We start from the raw sequence: 24,576 nt of genomic DNA, 5'->3' as shown, positions 1-24,576 counted from the left end.
ACCGAAAAGAAAAGTTTTGTTTAGAAATGAGAGGAAAATATTTTAAATGCTTTTATGTTTACTATAGATTTCCGTTTATCTAATCGATCGGAATGCCAATAAATCGATTAAAGGTTTAGTGTTTTACAAACAACCATTTTGTGCTTTTTGATTTTACGTTCAGAATGATTTTAATAAAGCTAATGCTTTCTCTGAGCGTTTGTTCACCCCAAACCTAATATTCCATCATTTCTATTATTTACAGTTGCAATTTAAAGTGTTTCTAATGAGAAAAATAAACACAAATAAAAGAAGGAAATAATCTGTATAAATTACTTTGTGCCTGTGGTCAACATATTTAGGCAAAGCCCTTAAAAATCTTGGTGAATTATATGCGATCATACAGTGATTGCGGAATATTAAATTAAACTTAGATAAATCCGCATTGAAGGAGGCAGCACCCAATCCTGAATTTATTTCCCATTTTCTATAACAGCATCACTGCGCTCCTCTCTTTGCAATGACAATGTGCCAAATCTAGGCATTTTGAAAACATTTTCCATATGCTTTAACTGGAGACTGATAGACAAAGAAGAAAAGGAGATGGTCTTTTTTCTCTTGAGGTATATTTCCTTTAACTTTTCCTCCAACCTTTTCTGATCTTCATCATTTATAAACAAAAGTTTTAAAATCATTAGAACCTTTTTTTTTTGTCTTTCACTTTTTTATTTTTTTCCTTATCGCGTAATCAATTCCTGAACTGTGGAGCTTCAGTTACGCTTTAATGCAGGACTATAGAACTATCATTTCTATACCTTGGCGGACAACATTTTTGGGGAGAAAGCATTGATTCATTTAGTTTTCGCTTGCTGCTTTTTGTAATTAAAGGTGGTTTTAATTATACTTTTTTGTAAATCAGATCAGATGTGCTGCTTGCTTGCTGGAAGGATTTTTTTTTCTTTTAACGGTGCTTTTAATTTATGTGTAGTTTTTACGGATAACACAGAGGTGGTGGCTTTTATTTAGCTGTAAAATCCACACGTTTTCTTTGAAAACTTGGCTCCTTGGGCGAAAATAACTTTTCCTGGTTGCTTTATAATCGCTGTTTGTCGCAGAGGTAGTTTAGCATATTGTCTACACAACAAAGATTCCTGTTTTATTGGCAGTGTGGATTGTTGGATTTAGATATAAATATTTCATAACTTTCCTCTTTCTGCAGTAAGATCGGCAGTTTTATTGGCTTTTTCTCCCTTTTTGTCTGTCTTTCTACCAGAATCGTTTTCTTTCTGAAGTCCCTTTTTGTCCTTTTCCAGGAGAGAATGTAAAATTTTTCCCTTGGATATATCACTGCTGGAAATATGCTCTTGGGCTTTCTGGAGGGGATGGGGGGGAGAGTGGTGGTAAGCGGTCGTTTTCCTTGATTTGCATAAGAGCTAGTGAAGTGCCTGTGAAGTTGGTGAATTGCTATTGTTTGGGGCTAGTCCTGACTGTTTTTGTTTATAAACACTGGGGTGGTTGCCGGGGGGGGGAGGGAGGTCAGAGCACTGTCAAAGCGCTGACCTCTGAAAGCCCAGAGGGCGCCTGGCTCCTTCACCCTCTCCTTTCTCTCTCTCCCTCTCCCTTTTTCTTTCCCTTCCCATCCAAGGCCAGGAGCTCAGGTTCAGGGCATTTAATCCCCGCGATCTGTCCAAGAAAGGAGCTGAAAAAGGGCTGTTAGGGCTCCGGAGGAAACGCCGGCAGCAGACTTAGACCTGGAAGGCTTTTATTTATAGTAATGTCCGGGTGCGCGGGTTTGTGCGGCTTCAGCCAAAATAACAACAGCAGCAAAAAGCCAATCAGGAACGGCACTATTTAGCGCAAAATCTTATCGAGATGTCTGTACTGTATTCGGGTACGATTTTTGTCTTAGGTGACTGCTCGTTAGACGCACTTGCAGGAGATGAATGCCAAATGTGGGACAGCGAGGGCAGAATCGTAATACAATGTATTATTGTTGTTTCATTTATTTTTCGAACAAAACTTTCTAGGAATCAGAGCGGGAATTTTGTTTTTCTTTTCCTTCCTTCCCCTCTTCCCCCCCCCCCCCCTCCCCCCCCCCCCTTAGCTCTTTTTAGTGTGTACCGGAATGTATTTGGCTTAAGGGGGGGCCGGGAGAGGGGGGGATTAACAATAGATTTGTATACATGATACCTGCAAAGGAAGAAATAATTAATAATAGCCAAACGCTTTGGGTTCAGAGTCAATTTCATCTCGGGGAAGAAGGAGGAAAAAAAAAAAAAAAAAGTACAAGAGATTGCTATCAGGTTTAAGTATGTTTTGAAAAGAAGTTGCTGAGTTAAACAAAAATGTTAGTTAACACACTGCCTTTGTCAAATAGCCCCCGGGAGGAGAAGAGACAACAAAAAGGAGAGGAGGTGGGGGCTGGGGATCTGAAAGTGTCTGTAGCTCAGATAAAGGGTCTGTAACACTGAAATCTTGTAATACCTCGTTTCAAACTGAGCTCATCTATAGACTTAGGGAACGCAGTAAAAAGACACGGATCCCCTTTCCCTTGGGCTGGGGTCTGGAGAGAGAAGAAGGTGGGGGAAGGGGACGTTTATTAGGGAATTATGTCGGTTTATTAAAAAGGGGAGCGGCTGTGGCTGTAATTATGCAGATCCTTGTGCCCCTGTGTGTCCGCAGCGCAGATTTAGGGAGTGAAATGAGCTTGGCGGAGAGACGTGGTGTAACAGAGCCCAGTTTGGACTGGGATTTCTTTGTCTATTAAAGAATGGTCAGTCTCGGGCTTTGGCCCGCACCAGACCTCGCCCAGGCCAATAAGTTTTCCTTGGGGCTGAGGCTGGAGGTGGTGGAAGGACAGAGCAGACTGTTTTGTTTTTTATTATTATTATTGTTGTTATAATTCCCCCCCCCCCCATCCCCATTCCCTCCCTTTGAAACGTAACGTCACTATCAGAGCTTTTGTGGTTTCAACAGGAGTCTCGGGAAAAAAAAAAAAAAAAAAATCCCCAAACGTGTAACGGTGCCTGCAGGAGAAGTTCGGAGGGGGGTGGGCGGGGGGTCCGCCGGGACCGGAGGAGAGGAGCTGAGAGGTGAAGGCGACAAGTCTTCGGGGGCGATCAGCTGAGCGAGAGAGGGAGGAGAGAGGGGAGCGGGAGCCGCGCCGCGCTGCTCCGGGCCGGGCCGGGCCGGGCCGAGCCGTGCCGCCTGGGAGCCCGCCCGCCTGGGAGCCCACCCGCCGGCTCGCCCCGCACCGCACCGCAGCCGCACCGCAGCCGCAGCCCCGGGTCCTCCTCGCCTGCCTCCCCCAGCCCGCGCCGCGCTCCCGCTCTTATCACATCCCACAAACCTGCTGCTGCTGCCTCCCGGAATTAACCTTCTTCGATTTTTCCTAGCTACGTGGCGATCCCCGGGTTTCTTCTAAAGTGTTAACATCCCGTAGTGCCCTTTTTTTTTTTTTTTCCTTCACCCTCCCCAACCCCCCTCCCTCATAGCTACTATTTTTAGGGGGAGAGAAAAAGAGAAAGAGAGAGAAAGAGAGAGGAGATTTAAAACGTTAGGAAGGACAGTAAACAGTGGCAGAAGAAACCCTGAAAAATGTAGACTCTCCTCTCGCAATTCCTGCCTGTGTCCTCCCCCCCCCCTTTGTTCCTTTAGCTGTAACTCAAGAACACCATAAACCTATATCCCCCTCCAAGAAGAGAGAAGGGGAAAAATCTACAGCCAAAAAGAATGACTTGACTGTTCTGACGTTTGGTGTTTTGACATTAATGACATTAATGATATTGATGTTTCACCATGAAAAAAGCACTAGGAATAAAGGAGGTGGTGGGGGAGGTGCGGGGGAAGGGGCGACTTTAAAACTAAATTATCTTCGTTTCCTTATTCTTCTGTGACATTAAGTATACGTGTTTCTTCACTTGAATTTGAAATAGATGTATTGTTCTCAGGTGTTTCTTCATCACATTGTATTTAATTGTCTCCAGTCTTAGGAAATGTGTTACCATCCTTCAGGCATGCACTTGAATGGACAATGCATCCTTCTATCTCAGAGTTCTGTTTCGTCTACAATTTAAACCTAAAAGCCCATTTCCATCATACCCCCTCAATCCGATAACTGTAAACGGGTTTCAGATATTTCATTTTCACTCTTTGCGGTTTTTTCCACCCTGTAAATAACGATGAAGAATATTGCTAGTTGCTTTATTACCTTCATTCACAGGGAGCAGTGCCTGTGGAAATCTACATACATGTGCTCAGTTTGTTTGGTTTTGTTTTGTTGTTTTTTTTTTTTTTCTTTCTTTCTTTCTTTTTTTTTGTCATTGATGAGCTGGTGCAATGCTTAGATGAAATTTGAAAAAGGAATAAAGTTGCTCTCAAGAACCCTCAAGTGCCCCTGACTTTTCCTAAAGTTCGAGTCTTGGAGATTTTCCTGAAGTTTGAAGTAAGGCTTCTCTGGATTGGAGTAGGGCTTTATTGGCAGGCTCCGATCTTTGGATCTTTGGAATAGCCGTACTTTCAGGCTGGCGATTTTTTGTCTTTTTTTTTCCTCCCTTTTCCAAAGACTTTTTTTTTTTTTTTTTTTCCCCTCACAAACTATCAGGACCTTCACTCTGACCTTAAACATCTGCTTTTAGCAACTCAGTTCCATGACACTGGCCTATGCTTCCTTAAGGGCAGCCTTAATTCATCATCAGGTGGGGATTTTTCTATTAGCGTTAGCTCCAGTACTTGCAAAATGTTCTGCTGGCATAGAAGGTTTCAGGCCCAGAGAGGTGCATATTTCTGCCATCTAGGTTTTTGCTGGTTTGTTGTTGTGGGTGCGTGCTTTTAATGGTAGGCTGCAATAAAACCTTCCTGCTGGGTTTTGGCGTTTAAGGCCTACGAGAATCTTTTGACGTGTGTCCTAGGAATCACGAACTTCAAAAGCTTGTCAGCGCTGAGGTTATGGTTCACCTGCACAGGGTCCCTGGTACTGTAAATATCCCTCACATGTAACCGTGACTTACTGACCGTTTCTGGTATACCCATTTCTGGAATGGCATTATCAAAAATCTGCACGTGTTCTTGCGGTGTATTCGGACGCTCTTTGAATAGTCATGTTTTTATCTTCAGTAGGGGGTATTTTAAAGTATGTCTATTCCTAGTTTTAGTTAATTATCTTTTAATGAAAGTGTCAGTCATATTCACATCTGCAGTATTAGGTTAAGATAATTAGATTTTCAAATGAGAAGCAATCTTCTTAAATCCCACACAGGAAAATATTTGTAGAAGATTCCGACTTATAATGACATCTGTACATTTTATCCTAGTTTTCATCATTATAACCTCTTCCCTCCACCCCCCTATCCCCTCCACCCCCCTCAAAAATATCTAAGGTGTCTGGTAAAATATAATAGACTAAGTATTAATAAATATCAATACTTGTAGAGAAAGTGGAAGATGATCGCAAGTATATGCATGAAACATGTATCGTATGCAAAGAGACTCTTTCCCTGGGCTTGTATTTACTTCATTTTGATAAGGTTGTTTACAGTTGACATTGTATATTCTAGAAGGCTTTGCATTTTACTTTGTTGATTTCTCCAAGCAATTACATGGTGCCCACCAAATGAAGTGTGTTGTGCTTTATGTGACCATGTGTATGTGAAGCCTATGTATATATGTGTAAATATAATGTGGGATGCGTGCATGCGTGCGCTTGTAAATAAATTCCTCTTTATCTCTGTATAGGAATATCTGTAAGATATTCCCTATCTTAGATACACTATCTTTCCATTTACGGGGACGTTATACATTCATTATCCCATTGCAAACATATATTTTTCATTAAATCTCCATTAAAAGAGGGGGGGGGGGGGGGTGGAAGAGAAAGACAGACAGAAAGACAGACAGAAAGCAAGAAATATCTCCCTGATGGAATAATTAATTTGTACCCATTTCTTTTAAGTTCCCGAACAGTTAAAAGAGCAAGTCTGTCCCCCCTGCTCCCCTCCCCCCCCCCCTTTTTTTTTTTAATTTTCCCTAGCCATCTACTTTGTGTGCCTGTGTGTGTGTGTCTGTGTTACTAATGAAGTTTGCAGACTTGTGTTTGCATCCACGAGCTCCTTTCTGCTGCCCCTTCTTCTCCGGGCTGCCTCTGTGGCTCCCGCAGCCCCGGCGAGCCCCCGGCAGCCGCGGCAGCTCCGGCTTCCCCGGCTCCGGGGCTGCGCGTCATTTGCAGCCCGGAGAATGTTGATCACCTCACTAATTACACCTCTCCCTCTCCTCTTCCCTCTCCTCTCCCTCTCGCTCCCTCTCTCTCTCTCTCTCTCTCTCTCTCTCCTCTCTCTCCTCTCTCTCCCTCTCTCTCTCATTCCCAGAGTGCATATCGGGAATAGACACACAAAGACATGCGCACTCAACTTAATCAGCCATTTTTTTAAACAGGGCTAAAACGATAATAATTAGCAGAATAAAGACATATCGGATTTTCATTTCCTTTCCTCCTTTTCCCAACCCCTTCACAACCAAACAGCGAGACCGCGGTCGGCACATGCTTTAACAACTCCCGGACCCCAAAGGACCGCTCCATGCCCCCCACTTCTTGCTCAATCATTTTTATTTTCACCCAATAAAGTTGGAGGATTATTTTTTTTTATTATTTTTTTAATGAACCTTCTCTCGTTTACTTGGATGTGATCAGCTGTTAAGTAAATAAAGCAAAACAAAAAAAAGAGGCGAAGATCCAGTAGGAACTGCGAGGGGAAATGGAAAGTAAGTTTTTTCTTTAACTTTTATTGAGTAGTTTGTGTTAAATTTAGGTCGAGTATCGATTATCTTTCCAGGCTGATCTTGCACAATCTTTGATATTTCGCTCTCGCTCTCGCTCTCTCTCTCTCCCTCTCTCTGTGCCTCTTTCTCTCTCTCTCTCACATACACACACACACTCACATCCCCAGATCCCATGTATCTCTCCCCTCTCTCTCTCCCCCCTTTTTCTGCCTGTTTCCCCATTTTTAGGTACAGTATTTGCTCTCATTTGGGGAGGAGGGGCTGCTTTTTCTTTCTCCCTTCTATCTTTCTCTCTCCCTCTCTCTCTTATTCCGGGGGATGCGTTTTGTTTGTGTATTATTTTTTGTTTGTTTGTTTTGGTTTCGGGATTTTTTTCCTTTTTCGGGCTGTAACTTTGGGATTGAGCGGGAGACCCCGCTCACTTTGCAGCAGAGGTTCGGGGGGTGCCCCCCACTTTTTATTTTGCCTTTTTTTTTTTTTTCTTTTTTTTTTCTCCGGGAGCTCGGGGTGGGGGGAAATACTGTCAGATTAGAGAAGACGTTACGGCTGTCAGAAGTCATCGCTCGCCAGCCCCTTCAGAGCTCGCACTCTCGTTTCGCAGCCCGGTCCCCCCAAAACTTTGAGGTGCTTTTTGAAGGCACATTCCGCTCTCCCACCCTCCTTCCCTCTCCTCCCCATCTCCACCCCCCTCGACCTCCCAAACTTTCGCTTTCGGGCGGGGGTTGGGGGGGGGGAGGACGTGGGGGGGATGCCAGCAGGGCAATGGGGACCCTGTCTCTGCGTGCGTGTGTGCGGGAGAAGGTGAGGGGTGCCCCCCCCCCCCCCCCCCAGCCCCCCCTTTTATTTGGCAGGTAGGTTTCTCAGGAACAGAGGCAGGGGTGGCTGTGCGGGGATGAGCGCGGCGCTGAGCGAGTGAACGCAGGGGGATCGCGCCGGCTCCGGCAGCAGGAGGAAGAGGAGCCCGTTAGGAGCGCGCCCTGCCTCTCTGTCAGTGTCGCCGCACGGAGCGGGGAGGCAGCACGGCCCGGCCCAACACGGCCCAGCACGGCATGGCACGGCACGGCACGGCCCCGCCGGCGGGGATGCGCGTCCGGCTGCTGCCTACGGGCGGCTGACGGCCGGGCGCTGCCGGAGCCCCCGGCATCCCCGCCGTGCTGAGCCGCGCCGAGCCGTGCCGTGCCACGCCATAGGAAAGGCTTCTCGCCGGCAAGGTCGGGGGCTGCTTTCAGCGCAGCCTTTCTGAGATTTTTGAAGGGGGGTGTGGGATGGGGGGGCCGGTTGTTTTGCGGGACTGGCGTCTATTTTTTTTTTTTTAAACCGAGGACTAAGGTGTGGTGTTTTTTTTTTTTTTTTGAAAAAAAAAAAAAGCAAAAAGCAACGGCTAACAAAAAAAAAAAAAAAAAAGCTCATAAACAGAGAGAAGGCAGTTCGGTCCCTGCTCTGCCTAACTGCTCGTGCCAGAATCAAGTGCATCCCTTCCCATCACGGCGGCTAATGGCAGACGCATCCCTGCTTCCCCCTCTTGCCTTACGTGAAATTTCCTGCAAAAAAATGCTAATAAACTTTCCCCCCATCCGATGCCAACTTACGGCGGTTCCCCTCCACTCCTCCCTTTCCTGCATCTTCTCTTTCCCCCCCCCTCCCCCCCCAGCCTCCCCAGCAGCAGCAGAAAATGCGCGGGTTGGTATTTCTTTTGTTACCTGCGAGCCAGGCGGCCGGGGGTCTCTCATCGGCTGCTTAGGGCACTGGGTCCAACCGAGAGAGGAGGCACATCAGTCGGGTTCAGCCTGTTTCACCTCAGCGCCGTCCCGAGGAGGCTTTAGCCACCATTCAATAACACACCCTCCTCCTCCTCTTCCTCCTTAGGTACCAAGGCAGAGATCGCAAACATAACAACCCCCCCTCCCCACCAAAAAAAAAAAAAAAAAAAAAAAAAAAAAAAAAACCAACCAAAAGACAACTTGCCAGGCTGAAGATGGTGGATTTACATTAAGCCAGACACAGGCAGGTTCACTCAGGAAGTCTGACCATCCCGTTTTCTGACAGTTGCATTTCCTCGGCTCCATTCCGTCCTCCTCTCTTGCTCTCTCTTTTTTAAAAATTTCTTTTTATTAGCCTCGTTCCGTTTTTAACCAAGGATTATGTAGTTGGCAGGAGGACAGCAAGAAAGAGAGTGGAAAGAGAGGGCTCGTGTGCTTTTGGGGTGGTTGCTCTGAGGGTGTTTTTTTATTTTTTTTTTTCAATTGTGTTTCCTCTGGATTTTCAGTGGCTCGATCCTTAGGAGCGGTGGTGGAGTGTTTAAAAAGATCATATGTAGCATTATATTTTTAGTTTGGTGGTGGATGGATGGAAGAGGTAGTGAGAAGCCTTTGCAGCCCTGCCTGTTGTTGGTTAGATTGAGGCAGAGACTTGGCTGCGATTGGGACGCGACTGTGACATGGGCATCGATCGCTTCCATTGAGAGCAATGCAAAAACACAGCCTGGGTATGTAACACTCTCAGTGCCATCAACACTTGTTTTACTTTATATTTACTGGCAAAACTGACAGAACGATCCGGAGTGCTTTTCTTTGAAATAAGGAATACAAATATTTGGCTGGGAAGGTGCACAAAGAAGATTGTGGAAATAAACGGGGGGCTGAAGGTTGGGGTAGAGGGGAAGAGCCTTAATCATCATTGCTCCACTTCCTATTCAACAGACTGTATTTAAAGAGTTTCTCTCTTTTCTCGACTGGGGGATCCTACTAAACTGGTGAAAATGGACAAAAAAAAAAAAAAAAAAAAAAAAAAGAAATCAGACAATCAACCTTGAGGGAATATCTGCTAGTTTTCAGGGTTTGCGGTTTCAGCCGGCAGGAAGGCACACAAAATAAAAGATGGCTAGCCAGCTGTTTTAACCTCTTGCACCTGGCTCCAGAGCTGGGGCTCACCAGGATTATTCAGTTATTCGTGCTATCTGTGCTTGAATATTTATAGTATACGATCTGGAGATCCACACAGTGCATTGTAGCATCTCTTTATCCTTTAGTCGTGGGCTTTTTGGACTTCGTCAACATAAACATGTATTCAATAGTTTTCATTTTTATGATAATGAACATAGAGGGTCAATGAAATATAGAGGGAAAAGTCGTAAATCTGCAAAAGTGAAACCTACCCAAGGAACAAAGAAAGGTCAGGTAAACCATCTGTGTAAGTCACAGTAATAGTACCTGCTGTTTGGTTTATGCAGTGATACTGGTTTATTATTCTCTAAAATGAAACTTATCCGCTAGATCAAGTTAAAACTAAAGGAGAGCTGTGGAGATGATAAATGGCATTATGTGCACCTCTCAGAATAGGGACACGTTTTTGTTCCTAGATTTTTGAATAGTTTAGGTTTATTTGCGAAGATGGTGCACCAGCAAAGAACATAGAAAGGGGGCCGAGAAAAATCACTGTTTAATATTGCAGAATTTACTGCTTCCATTCTGACCATGAGCCTAAATTTACACAATGAAATTTGATTATCTCTAATAACAATATTAGATCCTGCACTGGATGGATGAGAATTGAGGTGGTTTTGTTGATTGCAAGGGTTTAATGTTGCATTTCAGAATCTGATGTGGTTTAGCCTCCCTTCCATTAACTGGAAAACCCCTGAGGTTTTACAATTATTTCTTAAAGATAATACATTTAAGATTGCATTGGTAGGCTGAAGAAAAGTCATAAAGGCAAGAAGGGAAGCCCTTAATAACTCTTGAGATTCAGACATGTTCAGCAGTTAGATTGGCTCTGACTTCACCAAGGGTCGACAATGTGTCATTTCCATGAAGCCAAATTGCCCTCTGCCTATATGATATTAATGTGCAAATCAATATTTCAGGGATTAAATTTCCCTTCTTCATTTTTTATGGTTTCTACCTCAATAAGTCTCAAGTCTATTAGAAGAGGCTGGATGATTTAAAATCTTTCACTGCAGAATGGCTTGTCGTAGCCTTGTTTCACAGACCGTTTTTGGATTTTCGTTATAAAAGACTAAAGGCATTCCAAAGAAGTTGATAGTCAATATAGGGACATGCTCACTGTTGTAAAGCCCTTGTTCGATTAAGAGCTAAAAAGGTATTGAAAATATAATATATATGTTTATGTAATATGTATGCATTCTGCTGCTTTAAAAATATTGTGTTAATCACCTATTGATTTATTTCAAAATCAATTGAAGCTCCTTTCTTATTAGTGATTTGTTCAGCATTCTTCAGCCTTGTTGTTAATTTTCTTAAACAGCATGCATGAATTAATCTGCTGGTAGAATGTGTTTTGGGTTTTCTTTGAGGCATATTTAAAACCAGGCATTCTTACCTATTTAAGCTGAGTGGTGTGAACAGTTTAGCATTGTTGGGAGAGCCAGGGCACTGTTTGCTGCACTTTGGATTCAGCATTGTTTTAATGAAGCTAAGGGGCATTTTGTAAATATTTTATGATTTTTACTCAGATGCTTATCAACAATGTTTATTAAGGGTTTCCACTGAATATTCAGGATCAGTTAAAAGTTAACATGGAGCTAGCTGGTCTGGAAGGAAACAATACATGACAGAAAATTTAGGTCAAAATATGAGGTTGTGACTTTATCACATAATCTTGGGAAGGCCCTACTGTCTATCATTTAGTGTTGTTTTATAGTCTTAGACCATCTGGACCAAGTTCCGCACAGCTGCATGAATTTCATATGTGATAGAACATTTTTTCCATTCAGTGTGAAATGTTCCTTCCTAAAAACGTACACCAGACTCGCTTAATTTAGTCTGCTAAAAGAAATGCACATGAAAAAGGACAAAAGGCTCTTTAATCTCTGCAAGCTGTTTGTTTTTCTTCAAGATTCCTGTCTGTTTGGGTTTGAAAAGTCATGTTTATTGAGCAGATGATTCTGAGGTGTGACATTAAAATAATATATGATTTTTGTGCTAGTTTCTGCTCTCCTAGTTAATTTGCAGAACTACTTTTTATGCCTGTCAAAACACATAGTTAATCTATTCTTATTTACAATTAATCTCAATAAAATTAATCTTAACTATGCCTTAGTCAGTAGCTTAAAATATCTAATTATATTCAATTAACTGCTGTCATAGTAATTAACACTGCTTAATTGCCTCTGCATATATTTATGTAAAGCTCATTAGTTACTGCTTGCTCTTTTTTCCTTTTCTCATTCCCATTTTTTGTGGCTCTGAGAGCACTGACACAAAGCCCAGTGCAATTTTTTGACAATTCAGTTCTTGAAGAATCTGTGACAATGGCAGTACATGTGTTCATAGCGTGTTGTGTGGGTAAATATTTATGTTTTCATATGCAAAAAGGGTACCAGAGCTGGGTCTCTAAAGAACTTCCAGTCCTCCCCACCTCCTTCTCCTACCCCAGCACATACAAAAATGATTTCTAGCCTTGTTGATAGAAATATGAGAAGCCAGGTTAAGCTTTGTGTTTATAAATGAAGAGCTTTTCTGCATCTGCCTTGGGGCTGTACCCAGAAGGCAGAGCTTTGCTGCTCCAAATTCATTCAAAGGGTTAAAGACTTGGCCAAGGTTCAAACTGAGAAGCGCCCAGGGAAAGTGCATGTGAATATGTACAAGTTTCATGTAATTAGTGCTTAATTATATTAACATATGCAAATTGTCAACTTAGGAGCTTGTTGAGCTGGCAAAGATCAGCCAGGCACAATTGCTGTATTGTTCTGAAACAATAATGGATTTCAAGTTGGATTGTGAAAACACATAACTAGCTATCTAATTTAACTCATACCATGGTGAAATTTCATTAGTCTCCATGGAGACTGGTTTAATTGTGCTGACTAATGTTCTGGGCTGCAGAATGTCCTAAAAAGAAAGCGTTGTTTGCCTAATCCACCTTACAATGACACTTGTTTGTACATGTTTCCCTTGTGTGAGAATTTGCATATGCAAATAAATAGTTTCTCTGCCCCATTTGTCATGGCTGTTCATTACCCATGAAGAGGACATTGTTACTAGGCTGTTACTGAGTCTCCCAAGACAGGATAGTGTCAACCAGTCCAGCCACATTCTTTCATAATTTGTTTCTGATTAATAGACCAGAGTGAGGCTCATTCTATTCAGGCCTCTGTAAAGGGAAGGTCAGTTCTGTCACTGAAAAGAGTTTCCGCAGCAACTGAAGTTTTTGCTCTCCCTCCCCTTCCCCCCCCCCCCCCCCCCCCGCTAAATTAATCATATTTAAAATAATGTATTCTCGCTTTAAGGAATACCTCCGCTAATAATCTCTAGTTTCCTAAAGCAAAAGATAGGAAAATAAAGGAGATTCTGGTATTGGAATATTAATCCTGTTTTTGACAGAAAGGTAAACTGATATAATTGCTTTTCAGTCGAAGGAATGGGGGTTTATACAAGTGTGAAAGCATCGGAAAAGGATTAGCATTTTTTTGCATAATGAAAAGCTCTGTTGAATAGGGCACTGAATGGTTGACTGAATGACTGAGATGAAAGGAAGATGAAAATGCAGGCTCCTCTTTCTTTATGCCTATGTTCAGCTCTCCCTAAAGTTATGTTTGTCCAAGACTTGAGAAAACAAGCAGGAGCTCGGATTTCAGCAACTTTTTAAGATGCCCCAAGTTTCCATCATCATGTGGAATAATATGTATGAGAACAGTGCGGCGAAAGGCTGATAAACACAGGTTTGGTTGGAGAAGAGTTCCAGGAAGATGACCAAATATTGACTATTGGATATCGAGGATTCCCAGCACTTCGCCTGGGGGAGAGAACAAGGGAAGAGGGGGCCAGCAGGGAGGGACAGAGTCAGTTTAAAAGTTGCCAATGGAAATTATGAATCGACACATAATAATCTAATAAAGTTTGGTATTCGAGGAAGCAGGGTTTAGTCAATATCTGTTTTAATTATTAAACTATTACTCTTTTGGAAAAAGTTATGAGTTCTGACTCAGTGCTAAGTGTTTAAGTGGTGTATATAAAGCCTTTCTGGGGAAAAAATTGCTCTCTTGCTTTGGCTTTTAAAATGAAGAAAGCTTACTGAAATAGAAATTGATATATGCACATAGCGAGCAGGGTGCTCGGCGGGACTGCATCCGTGTACTCAAGTTGGTTAAAGTTTTTTGATTCTCAGGTAGGTTCAGGTGGCGAGGAGGGCCCCAGCCTCCTGCAGTCAGTGCAAGCCCCCACTGACTTCAACCAGTGCAGGATCAGGCCCCGAGACAGGGCTGCAACTGGTTAGCTGTTGACAATGTGATCAGTGCTTCTAATTATGTTCTCTCAACAGTAATTAGGGCAGTTAAAATACCATAAGTGTTGAGCCACTTTTGAAAGTGGGAAGTGGTTCTTTTGTATGTATGTAAATCAAATGCAGTGTGAATAATTATTTGTATGTATGCATATTAAATAGGCTGTTGGTTTTTTTTTTTTTTTTTCAGGTCAACATAACTGATTTAGAGCTACTGTGGAAATTGTTGGTAGATATACTAACTAAAAATTTTTCTAGTTTGTAGAACTTATATTTTTATGTGTTTTTTAGTTCAGCATTGGAGTTGACTCGGTAATATTTAAATAGTTAGAGGTGTCTCTAAAAAATTGTATTTTTTTAATGGATAAATGAAAAAATCACAAATCCAGAAAGCACTTGGTCAGAGTAAAGTGATGAAAATTCTCTCCTTTAAGACAAATTTAAGACCTTCTATGGGGCATGCTAATGTTTTACTGCTAGCTATGAAATTCCTTAGAACTTCTTTTAAAGGAACACGCTTATGGGATATTCTTTCATTCAGGGAACAGCTTATTAGTGCATTTCCATAAGAAAAGTGTGTTAATTTAAAAAATAAATTCATTTATATTTTAAAATATTGTTAACCAAGCACCATGTGTTGTCTCTGGCAAAGTTCCAGCCACTGTAGAACTGGATAACACATGGGTTAATAATAACTTATGTGATGTCTGCGTTCTTACTGAATGGGCAGAAACCCAGCACACTGAGACTCAAGATTTTACAGAATAAGATGTAATGCAGAAAACGATTAGGTGAACAGATGCAGAGACAGAAGAAACTAAAAGCCTTTTGATACTTGCTTAAAAATCTAGTGGATTCTGTTGGGTTGTTGGGATTATTATTAATTTATTGATAGCAGGGTTCAGCAGACTTGTATAGATAAACTTATTTTACATAAATAAGGGTAGCAGTTTTAGCCTTTAATACTTATTACTCTATTCCTTTTCAAGTCACTCCACAGCACTTTTATACCTGGATTTTTTATTATTAGCTTTTGCTGAGCTCCAAACTATGCCAGAAAAGTGTGTACCAGAATGGAATATGGTAAACTTGTTGAAGAATGACATTTTCTGCTTAAACAAAATATTCTAAAGATTAATTTAACCAAGTTTTATGACCAAAACAAAAGCTTGCCATATTGAGATACTTTTTTATATTTTCACATTGTTCAGAATCAGCTTTACATTGTTCAGAATCAGCTTTACATTCCAAAAGAGAGAGAGAGAGAGAGAGAGAGATTTGGAGAGTAATTCGTCAAAATTATAGCTTATTTGCTTTTAGTACTTTTGAGAACATTTTTATGTGCAGAAACTGGGATTTCTTTGCAGACAAACCTAGCACAGTTTTGACACTCATGCTGATCTGATAGGCTGTACCAATTCCTAAGTAGGTGTTCAGGTCAATAGTTCACAAACTAAAGGCTATATGTACATGATAGACCATGGTGACTCTGAAAACAAACATTTACCATATAAGCTGCAATGCTGTCTGCTGAACAAATGATGAGCATGCTGGACATACATCTAGAATTGTGTTTAAATAGACAAATATTCTGATTCTAAAACAAAGAAATTCTTACAAAATGCCCATGTCAGTGTGAGCCTAGGACACATAAACCCAAAAGAAACCAGAACCCAATTCTTTCTATTCATCTTCTACTAAATTAATAATATTTCCCCTGAAATAAGAGGATTTATGTGGGTGTAAAACCGACAAGACATACAGTTTTGATATTAGAAAAGAAATCAGGCCTTTAGCCACAAATTGAAAATTATCTCATAAAATCAATTTAAAAATATTTAATCTCTTCTTTTTGCACCACTGTTCCTATTTTCAAGGATGATTTGCTTAGTGCAGGAGGCACCACAGGGTCTGTAAGGAGGAGGTTTCACAGAGGTTTCAACCACTGATGGAGGTTGATTCTGTCCCTTCACCGAGAAACAGCAGAACTGAGGGCCTGGGAGCTGTGGCTGCGGAAGGCTTGCTCCTCCCTGTTTTGACACTGAGGCTCCTTTGTAGAGAAACACACCTAACCTGAGGTGACAAGGCACCTGTCAATAGTAGTGCTTCAATGTTTGGGGCACTGATGGAAATCTGGAGTAATCCCAGTTATTTCTGCACTTGTTCCAGAGCGTGGTAGTGTAATAGATCAGAATAACATCTTTTTGAAGAAAACAAAAACATGACTTATTTCTTGCCCTTCCTTGTTGGGGAGAATCTTTTGATTGAGGATATTTTCATTATTCAGAAGGCCAGAACTTTCCTGAGAAGATAGAGAGGAAGACAAAAATCTTGGATTTGCCAAGTGTTAATATGACCATTTTGAACACAGGTGTTTTTTCCATGTGAGAAGCCATGGCTATCCACGTTCATATCAGAATTTCTCTCTTTACTTAGCACCTAGCAATTCTTATATCTTCCCCACTCAAGAAAATAAGGCTGTGTGAAAAGTAGCTTCTTAAAAGGGAATTTATTCCTGTGGGTTTCTATCTGATCCTTTTATATATATTTTTTATATTGAAATATGGTTATTGATTTTGTTTACAACACTGAGGTTTTAAATTAAAGAAAATGTAACATCTCCAAAATAAATTATTTAGCTGTATGGCAAATGTCACTCCTCAATCCCTGAATTCCTTGGGGCTTTATGAACTGCTTGCAGAAAAAAAAAAAAAAAATCAGGTTGCTTGCCATGCCACTGCAGCCATCTGCAGGGTGGGAAGCATCACCCTGTGTGCAGCCAGCCACAAACCACACCGCTGCAGCACAGCGATATGCTCAGGGGCCTTCTTCCAGCAGGAGCAACTAACTGGTTGCTGTAGGGAGACAAAATCCGATTTCTCGCTGGGTCATCAGACAGTGCACTAGGACAGGAGTTTCAGCTCCAGCGAGAGGCATCAGTGGGGCTGTTTTAATTCAAGAGTGGTCGTGCCTGTGGGTTTTTCCCTGCCTGGATGGAAGGTTTCCTCAGCAATGCTGCAGTTTCCCACTGTGACGGAGAGCCTGGTCCAAAGTCCAGTGCTGCCTCATCAATTCCCCCCAGGCTTGGATCAGGCGCTTGCAAAGAAGAGTGCCATCTGCTGAGGCACCCACTGCAATTCAAGCCCCATCCCCAACCCGAAGCACTCTCTGAAATCACAGGGCAGAGTGCTGCGGTCACAACTTTTTCCCGAGTGGGTGGAAAGGCAACAAGAGACAATGGAGTCAAAAATGTTAGTATTTAAATATAGCAGAAAACTGGGAGCCTGACGATAGCTCAGCTACTACCGAGGAAATTCAGCCATCTGGAGTTTGTGACACATCCAGAAGGGGGAGGGGTGTGGGGGGGAGACCTTAAAAATGATTTCATTGCATGTTGAAATTTATTCTCTGAGCACGCTGCTGCTTTACTGTTGAGCAACATAGGTCTCTGAGTGGTTTTGTGCATCAAAGATATACGTACTGAGACACCTAGCTCCTTGCCACAATCGAATGTTAATGATAATGTTTCTAGACCAGGCGTCTTTGGCCTAGCCCCGAGCTTACTGGTTCAATTCAGTTTATTTTTCAATGTTATCATTATTTTATATATTTTTTTTTTGAGGCAGTTTGAATTTTTAAAATATATACAATGGCAATGATCTATAAACACTATCCTGGTTTCGGCTGTGGCTGTGCAGAAGGGCTGAGTCTGCTCTCAGCATATATAACTGTACATGATTTTAACAATTGGAGGCAAAGATATTAGAAATTTTCTAGGTTCATTTAAAAATCTATTCAGTTTAAACAAATGCTGAATTGTGTATGGTTTGTCTGGGAATTACTTGGGCTGCACAGTGTAATAATATTTTATTAGCTGTCATTTGTTTTCTAGGAAGAAAATGGTGATTTTTATGTTGTGTGTTATGTGCAAACTTGGCACTGACATGGGACAGTTCCCAAACATGAATTTCTATAAAGGTGGGACAGTAGTTGCCCAAAAGGTGAAGACTTGAGAGAAATTGGGGTGGGTCACTTCTTTCCTGAAATGAAGCAGGGTACAGATTAGGAGCCATTAAGGTTTTCCAGGAGTTGCTGGTCATAGAAGCCTGTTTAAGTGCTCACTGTCAACAAGGAAATCATGGGCAGCACTTAAAGTGGCTCACCTCTGATTTATTCATAAACCTCACACGAGCACTTGGCTTTGTTCTTGCTCTGGTAAGGGGGAACTGATGCCAATAAGAACAGGAATAAAGAGCTTCTTGCATGGTCCAAAAGTGAATAGCACTTTATCTCAAAGCATGACCTCCATTCCCAAGATCTGTTGTGTTACAGTTGACTCCGTCTAGATGTGTATTCTCAGATGAATTGCTAGAAGAGGTTACAACAAATATATACTCTGTAAACCCTCTAGATGTAACAAGAACTGTGTAACTGGAACTTAGGTTCTAACTTGACAGAAAGGTTGCAGTATTTGTAGTGAACTGAGAGATTTCCGCTTCAGACAGCATTTTATGCTAGTGTTTTTAATGTGAGTCAGAAAATAGTATGATTATATGGCTGTGATTCAAGCAAAAAATTTATATTCTTTAAGGGATTCATTTGAAAAATGTATTTTGATAAACATAGACATGCAGAAATGCGAACTAGTTCAGAAAGAAAAAAAAAAAAAAGGAAAGAAAAAAGTTGACTTCATTTTTAGGCATATTTGATTGCTGTTGCTATATTTTTGTTTCTCTAAAAAAGGCAAAGTAGTGCTAGCAGTCCATGATGGGGGAAGGGACCTTTTGAAGACGGTCAACTGCCATGTTTGCACTGGGGCAGAGGTTGAGTACAGTTACTTAAATCCCCAGAGAAACATTTAGTTAACGCTGGTTTCTTTCTGATCCCGTCTGAGTCTGGTTTTCTTTTCTGCTTTTTAATGAAGTTTGTTTGTTGCTATGTTTAGGTTATGTTTTTAAACTGACTTGCATTTTCACAACAGATTTGACCAAAAGAGTCATAATGGAAGACAGTGATGAGAGTTAATGATACGTCTTTGATAAAGCAGTCCTCGTGTGCAATCTGATCACAGCCATCAGCTCATTTGTCATGGCTGAAGTGAAAATGTCAGGACCAATGAGTGTATCAGTGCTGAAGGGGGCGAAAGGGCTTTTGGAGACACTTTTGTGCTGGGAGTGGGCCACAGCTTAGATACAGCTCTAGGGAAATACTGGGATTAGCCAACTCTGTGCACAAATCCCTAGCATAACAGAATTAGTTGGGAAAATGAGGTTTGTTAGGGGAAAAAAATCTGTAGAACTGCTCTAGGCTGCAGCCCAGGAACTATGCAAAGCAGTAAGGCATCTTCTTAAAGTAATTTTAGCAATGTGAATGTACACACATTCCAACACAAATCACAATAGGTATCCAACATTATAACAAAACCCATATTAATGCATTTTGCATATGTACATGGATATGCTTCTAGGAAAAAAAAAAAAGTGCATGTAAAATAAATATGGTCTTCACAATCATAAGAGAAGGTTTTCTGAATTTTACACAGAAGACAGAAGAAATTAATACAACTTATTTAAATACCAACCAGCATTACTGATAATTTTGCATGGGTTAGTTCAAATAAAAGTTACGGGCTGTCTCCCTGCTGTATACTTTTCTTTACTCAGAAGGTATAATTCATGCCATAAGAACATATTGACTGCTAAACTGGGACTCTGTTCTAGCTAGCTTCTTTTCTCTTTGACTGGTGGGTACAACATGTTTCTGAAGAATATCAGAATATCAGAGTAGGCACATCTGGGGTAACTGCCCCACTGTAAGGTATGTGCCTGCCTTGCCATGATTGCAAATACAATTTTTTTTAGACCTCTAAAGAACAAAGTTTAATATCCCTTACAGTTTTTGTTTGTTTGTTTGTTTTTCACATCCATTACAAAAACTCTGGATACATTTGGCAGACAATTTCCATTCTCTTTCTTAACCTCAGTAAATTCATGTTCTCAGTGGTGTCCTGCAGCAATGACTCCTACTGCCTAATCCCTCTGCCCCTCTCATCATCAGTTTTTAATTTGTCACAGCCTAGCCTTCTTGGAAACCTGCTACTTGTCTTTTGGTAAGCCTCTTCTTGTTGCTTCCTGTTAAATATCTAGGAAGCGCAGGCTGCTTTTGCCCCCGTGTTGTTCATAAAAAAAAAGTGAAAAAATCTCAATATCTGTGAGGTGGGAATCATACCTACCAGAGTTATTCAGCTGGTATGAAACTGTGTAGGTGTTTGACCAGGTCATGTCAAACTTGCACTACTCCAGTGCAAGTGGAGTGTGTTGTTCTGTCTCCAATTTGTGGAGAGTTTACCGGGGAATTGTCCAAGTAACAGACTTACTGTCTACTTAACAGTAGATAGCTGTCTGTCTGCTATCTGCTAACGCTGTCTCTTAGCCTGTGGAAGGGACAGGTTACCTGTTTGCTGGGGACTGGGGGTGTTTTGACATCACAGGCCCACACCAGGGTGTTCAGCAGATGACTGCCATTGAGCCGAATGGCTTTTTTCCTTTGTTTAGTGCTGCTGTTAGAGGTGCTGCTGCAAGTTTATTGTCTTGCCTTCACATTTAATGGAAGTCTGAGATGAAAACTAAGTTTGATTTCAGCTCTGTTGTGTCACTGGTCTGCTAGCTGCATACAAAGACATGCGTGCATGCTAGTTGCATACATGCATGTCTGCATACAAGGACCTTCGAAACAGAGTGTGATGGAGAGCGACACCAGCTCCCAGCTGTGCTCAGGTTGTCAGCATGCCTGCCTTGCTACCATGCACTCATCCGCAGGGGAAAGCATGTAGTCCGTCTCTCAGCTCCTTCTCCTTTCCCAAAACTCAGGCGCAAGTTTGGGAGCATGCTGATGAGAGGGGTGGAGAGCAGGAGCTGTGCGGAAGAGCCCCGGGCCGTGGCTCAGATGGCAGGTAATCGCCGCTGGTAAGCCAGGCCTCCTCGCAGCAGGCTTGCTGCTAGTGTGTGAAACTGCTTGTTGTGGTCGCGGGTTGCAGGCCCCCGGGCCTTCTGGGCCTCCTTGTGCTACCAGCAAGGCCACAGGGGCCAAAAGTACCAGGTAGCTTTCTGTCTGGCGTAGGAATTTGTAACAATGCTGCAGCCTTTAAACCCCAAACACTTCTCTGTTTATGCGTGTCAGCATGAGTGGCAGCAGCAAAGTAATTTATTTCATCTAACTCGAACTTATCTTTGTTAGGAGTTGTCTGCAGTTTTCTTCCATTTCATGTACAGTGAATTGTCCTCTTTCAGATAATGCACTCAAACAACCTTTTTTTTTTTGTTTAATTCTATTGATTTACAGTATTGAAGTGAAATATCTGATACCTGTTTCCTGCACTTTGACTGTATGTAGTCAAAGAAGCTGATGAGGTTCTTCCCTCCCTTCCACAAGCCCTTTAGCTGTTTTAAATGTATAATTATCATTGCATGTCATTTGATAGCTGCACTAATTGCTGCCAACCATTGTCTGTTTGCACTTAATGCTGAAACCTGATCAACATCCTGCTTTGGTTGATGTTTGGTGGTAAACTTTAATTAACTCTTATTGCATTGAAGAAGAGCTCAGTCTCTGTGCTAACTAATCATTTACCTTCATTATGTCCTGACAGCTCCACTTGTTCCTGGTACTAATAGATACACCAGTCAGTAAATAAACCTGCAAACCTTCATGCCTTCAAGTTGTTCCACATTGATATTTTGTTGCTTAAAGTATAATGGGGTAAAGATAATTATTTCAGTTAGTTTTGTATCTCTGCTTTTCCAGACACCAATCTCAAATTGCCTTTTTCATGCCAGACAATATCATTTTAATAGTAACTGTAGATTTAAGATAACATTATTCCTTCAGCATGGTTCCTATATACATGCATCTTTTGAATCAATACAATTAAGCTTGTCTCCTGTTGGAATTCTTGTAATTATTTTTCCTGAAATACTTTTCCTGTAATGATATTGAAGTTAAAGTAATCAGGTTACTGGCAGATCATGTAAAATTCAACTCAAAATTGCTGGCTGCTTGATTTTAATTTGTCTGACATCAAGTTTGTTTGAAAAGGGATAATATGTGGTTAAACCAAGGAGCTTATAATTATGGTTGACATTTGTTTGTTTATAATGAAATCTAATTAAAGTTCATACATTTTAAAACACAAAAGTTAATTACTGAATTGCTCACTTCACTTATGCACAGCAGTCAAATTAACTTGCAGAACAAAAAATGACAAAAGACTATGCATAATAAAAACAAAATGCCCAGCTGATCTTGGCAATACAAAACAAATTTGCCAGGATAATATTCTAGAAAACAAAACAAAACACAAATGCTTTATTAATAACTAAACTGATTAAAAAAACATCCTGTATTTTCCTTGACCGGGATGATTTTAATAAAGATTTTAAATGTTTAACATGACTTACAAGACCCATAGCTTTTTTCTCTTCCTTTTCAGATTTCCTTTTCAGATGCAAAATTGAAGAATCTTGTACTTCTGTAAATGTGCTCAAAAGCATAATTCTTTATTTTTTGTTTTCAAGACTCTTTTTGAGGTAATCTGGAGTTGTAGTATCTCAAATACTTGCTTGAGTACCTGCCTTTTGGTAACATCTAGACAGACAATAGCAGCATTTTAAGCATGCAAGTAAATTAACATTTGGAAAACAAACAAACAAACAAAAAAAGTATTGTAACTTTTATTTCACAGCTAGTTTCGAGACAAAGAGCTAGGTAGAGCCACTGTGACTTCCTAGCCATTATTTGTTGCAGTTCAGTTTTGCCTTCCAAATGTGCTGAGCCAATACATCCAGACTTGAGTAAAATCCCAAAGTTTGTGTTAATTTACACTCTAGAAGATTATACTACTGTATTTTCCACCCTTAAAGTATTTTTAATATATTTAATTATGCAAATGTTACATTATTGTTAAATTAGGCTTAAGTTTAATGAAGCAAAAACATACATTTCTCTATTTTTTCTTAAAAGCTGTGAACACAAATGGTCTCTTTCATAGTGTTTGAGAACAGGTGACAGATCCAGGCAGTGTGATTTTTAGTGAAGACAATTAGGATTAATTTTCTAGCTGTTTCTATTTGATTTAGTTCTGTGTGAGTTTAAAGCAACGTGTAATGTAAACTAACTTTGGTCAGAATTAAAGAGATTAAATTGTGAAATCTTTACAGATTGGGAGTATCGACATATAAATAAACACAGTAAATATGATTTATTAATTCCTAAAGTGATCGATGTGGTGAATTTCTGTAAAGGAAAAAGGAATATGGATTCAATAGATAAGCTTTATATTTAGCAGGATTACCAACTTGAACTTCCAAATTTAATAGGGATTTTGAGGATGAAAAGGGAAAGTATCGAGGCTCTTCCCATTAATGGCATGCTTGTAAAATTGAGTGTAATTTACATAACCTTTCATAGTGTATATTGTCTGTGTTATAATACAGAACCTGATTGATTTGTAGATTAATATTTATTTAGTAAAAGAAAATCAAAGGGATTAAGCAGTCATCATTTTAACTCTAATCCTACTTTGCATAGATGAGACAAAAGGAGGTGATTAATGCTTTAATGTTCACTGGGTCACTATCATTCAGATTCACCTTTCTCCAAAAAGAAGGAAAGGGGAAAAGTTGGTGCCTCCTCCTAGTATTGGCAAACAAGAGTTTGCTAGCAATACTTTAACTGATTAGGCCATTCTTCATCACTAATGAAGTAATCACTACAGAGCCTCAATGGCAGGTGGAGTAGCAGAAATATGGTATGAAAGCGAGAATTAGAAGGATAATTACAGCTCATGTTCTTGTCTCACACCGATGTGAGCTATTAATGTTCAGTTCAAACAAACATGTGCAAACTAGGGTTGCTGAAAAAAAAAAAAAAGGTGCCAAATTTGTTTGCAGAGGTAGCCTAAGAAACAGGCATATCTTACATAATTATTACAACATTTTCTAAAACGACAACAACAAAAACAAAAGGAACATATTGCACAGTAGCTTTGTCAAGCTTGGATTGCTGATCTTGCTTTTAAGAGGAGAACAGCTGCAGTGGTTTCATTAAAGCTGTGGAAAGAAGACAGGAGAGTAATGCAACAGTTCTTCACCATTACAATTAAATTAAAAATTCCAAAGCCTATAATAGTGTTATGGCCATTGTGTACACTTTCCCGTTGCTCCTCGGGATAGAAAACAAAGAGACAAATCCTATCCTGACAGTGAAGGAGAGCTGATCAGTCTCAGGAGGTTTCATTGTAAGAGTTTAAAAATCAGCTGGAATGATGTTTGGTATTAGCCTTTGTGGATGGTAAGAGGAACAGGAGAGAAAATAATCAAGTTGAACAGTACACTCAACTTTGTCTTTTGCAAACTTTTCCATCCCCCCTCCTGTCTTTTCAGTGTACTGTTTTAGATGCATAATATATTTCGTTACATCCCTCTATTCAAACTTAATTACCTTCTCCCCTTTGTCGTGACATGGGCGGAAAGTTTTTGCCGTGTCAGGAGAGGTCGTCACACATTCTTTTGCAGTTCTCTTCATTAA

The 24,576-nt window shown here is 40.8% G+C and overlaps 1 protein-coding gene and 2 long non-coding RNA genes across 14 annotated transcripts in view; 1 reads left to right on the top strand and 2 right to left on the bottom strand.

Moving 5' to 3' along the window:
* LOC106019202 (uncharacterized) overlaps positions 1-3,469 on the bottom strand; it is a 55,472-nt gene extending 52,003 nt beyond the window's left edge. For all 7 annotated transcript variants that reach the window (XR_011807456.1, XR_005263133.2, XR_011807457.1 and 4 more), the window contains exon 1: positions 3,329-3,469. This is a non-coding gene — a long non-coding RNA (uncharacterized lncRNA). The remainder of the gene's footprint in view (positions 1-3,328) is intronic.
* Positions 509-24,576, top strand: part of ZFHX4 (zinc finger homeobox 4) — a 156,924-nt gene continuing 132,856 nt past the window's right edge. For 2 of the 6 annotated variants that reach the window (XM_013105861.5, XM_005026319.6), the window contains exon 1: positions 6,294-6,735. The gene's annotated coding sequence lies outside the window, so the exon portion shown is untranslated. Of the gene's footprint in view, positions 603-6,293; positions 6,736-8,736; positions 9,239-20,877; positions 20,945-24,576 lie in introns of those variants that run through there. The other 4 variants (XM_072034509.1, XM_005026318.6, XM_027452368.3 and 1 more) reach the window with 4 other exon arrangements.
* The window catches only part of LOC140001853 (uncharacterized), a 6,496-nt gene continuing 4,424 nt past the window's right edge, over positions 22,505-24,576 (bottom strand). Inside the window, exons 2-3 of the long non-coding RNA XR_011807458.1 lie at positions 24,490-24,576; positions 22,505-24,098 (exon numbers count right to left, since the gene is read on the bottom strand). The exon at positions 24,490-24,576 is cut by the window's right edge and continues 30 nt beyond it. This is a non-coding gene — a long non-coding RNA (uncharacterized lncRNA). The remainder of the gene's footprint in view (positions 24,099-24,489) is intronic.

This window comes from Anas platyrhynchos, chromosome 2 (assembly GCF_047663525.1).
Source record: "Anas platyrhynchos isolate ZD024472 breed Pekin duck chromosome 2, IASCAAS_PekinDuck_T2T, whole genome shotgun sequence".
NCBI classification, from domain to species: Eukaryota; Metazoa; Chordata; class Aves; order Anseriformes; family Anatidae; genus Anas; species Anas platyrhynchos.
The sequence above is the reverse complement of the archived record's forward strand: the minus strand, read 5'-3'. Positions and strand labels throughout refer to the sequence as shown.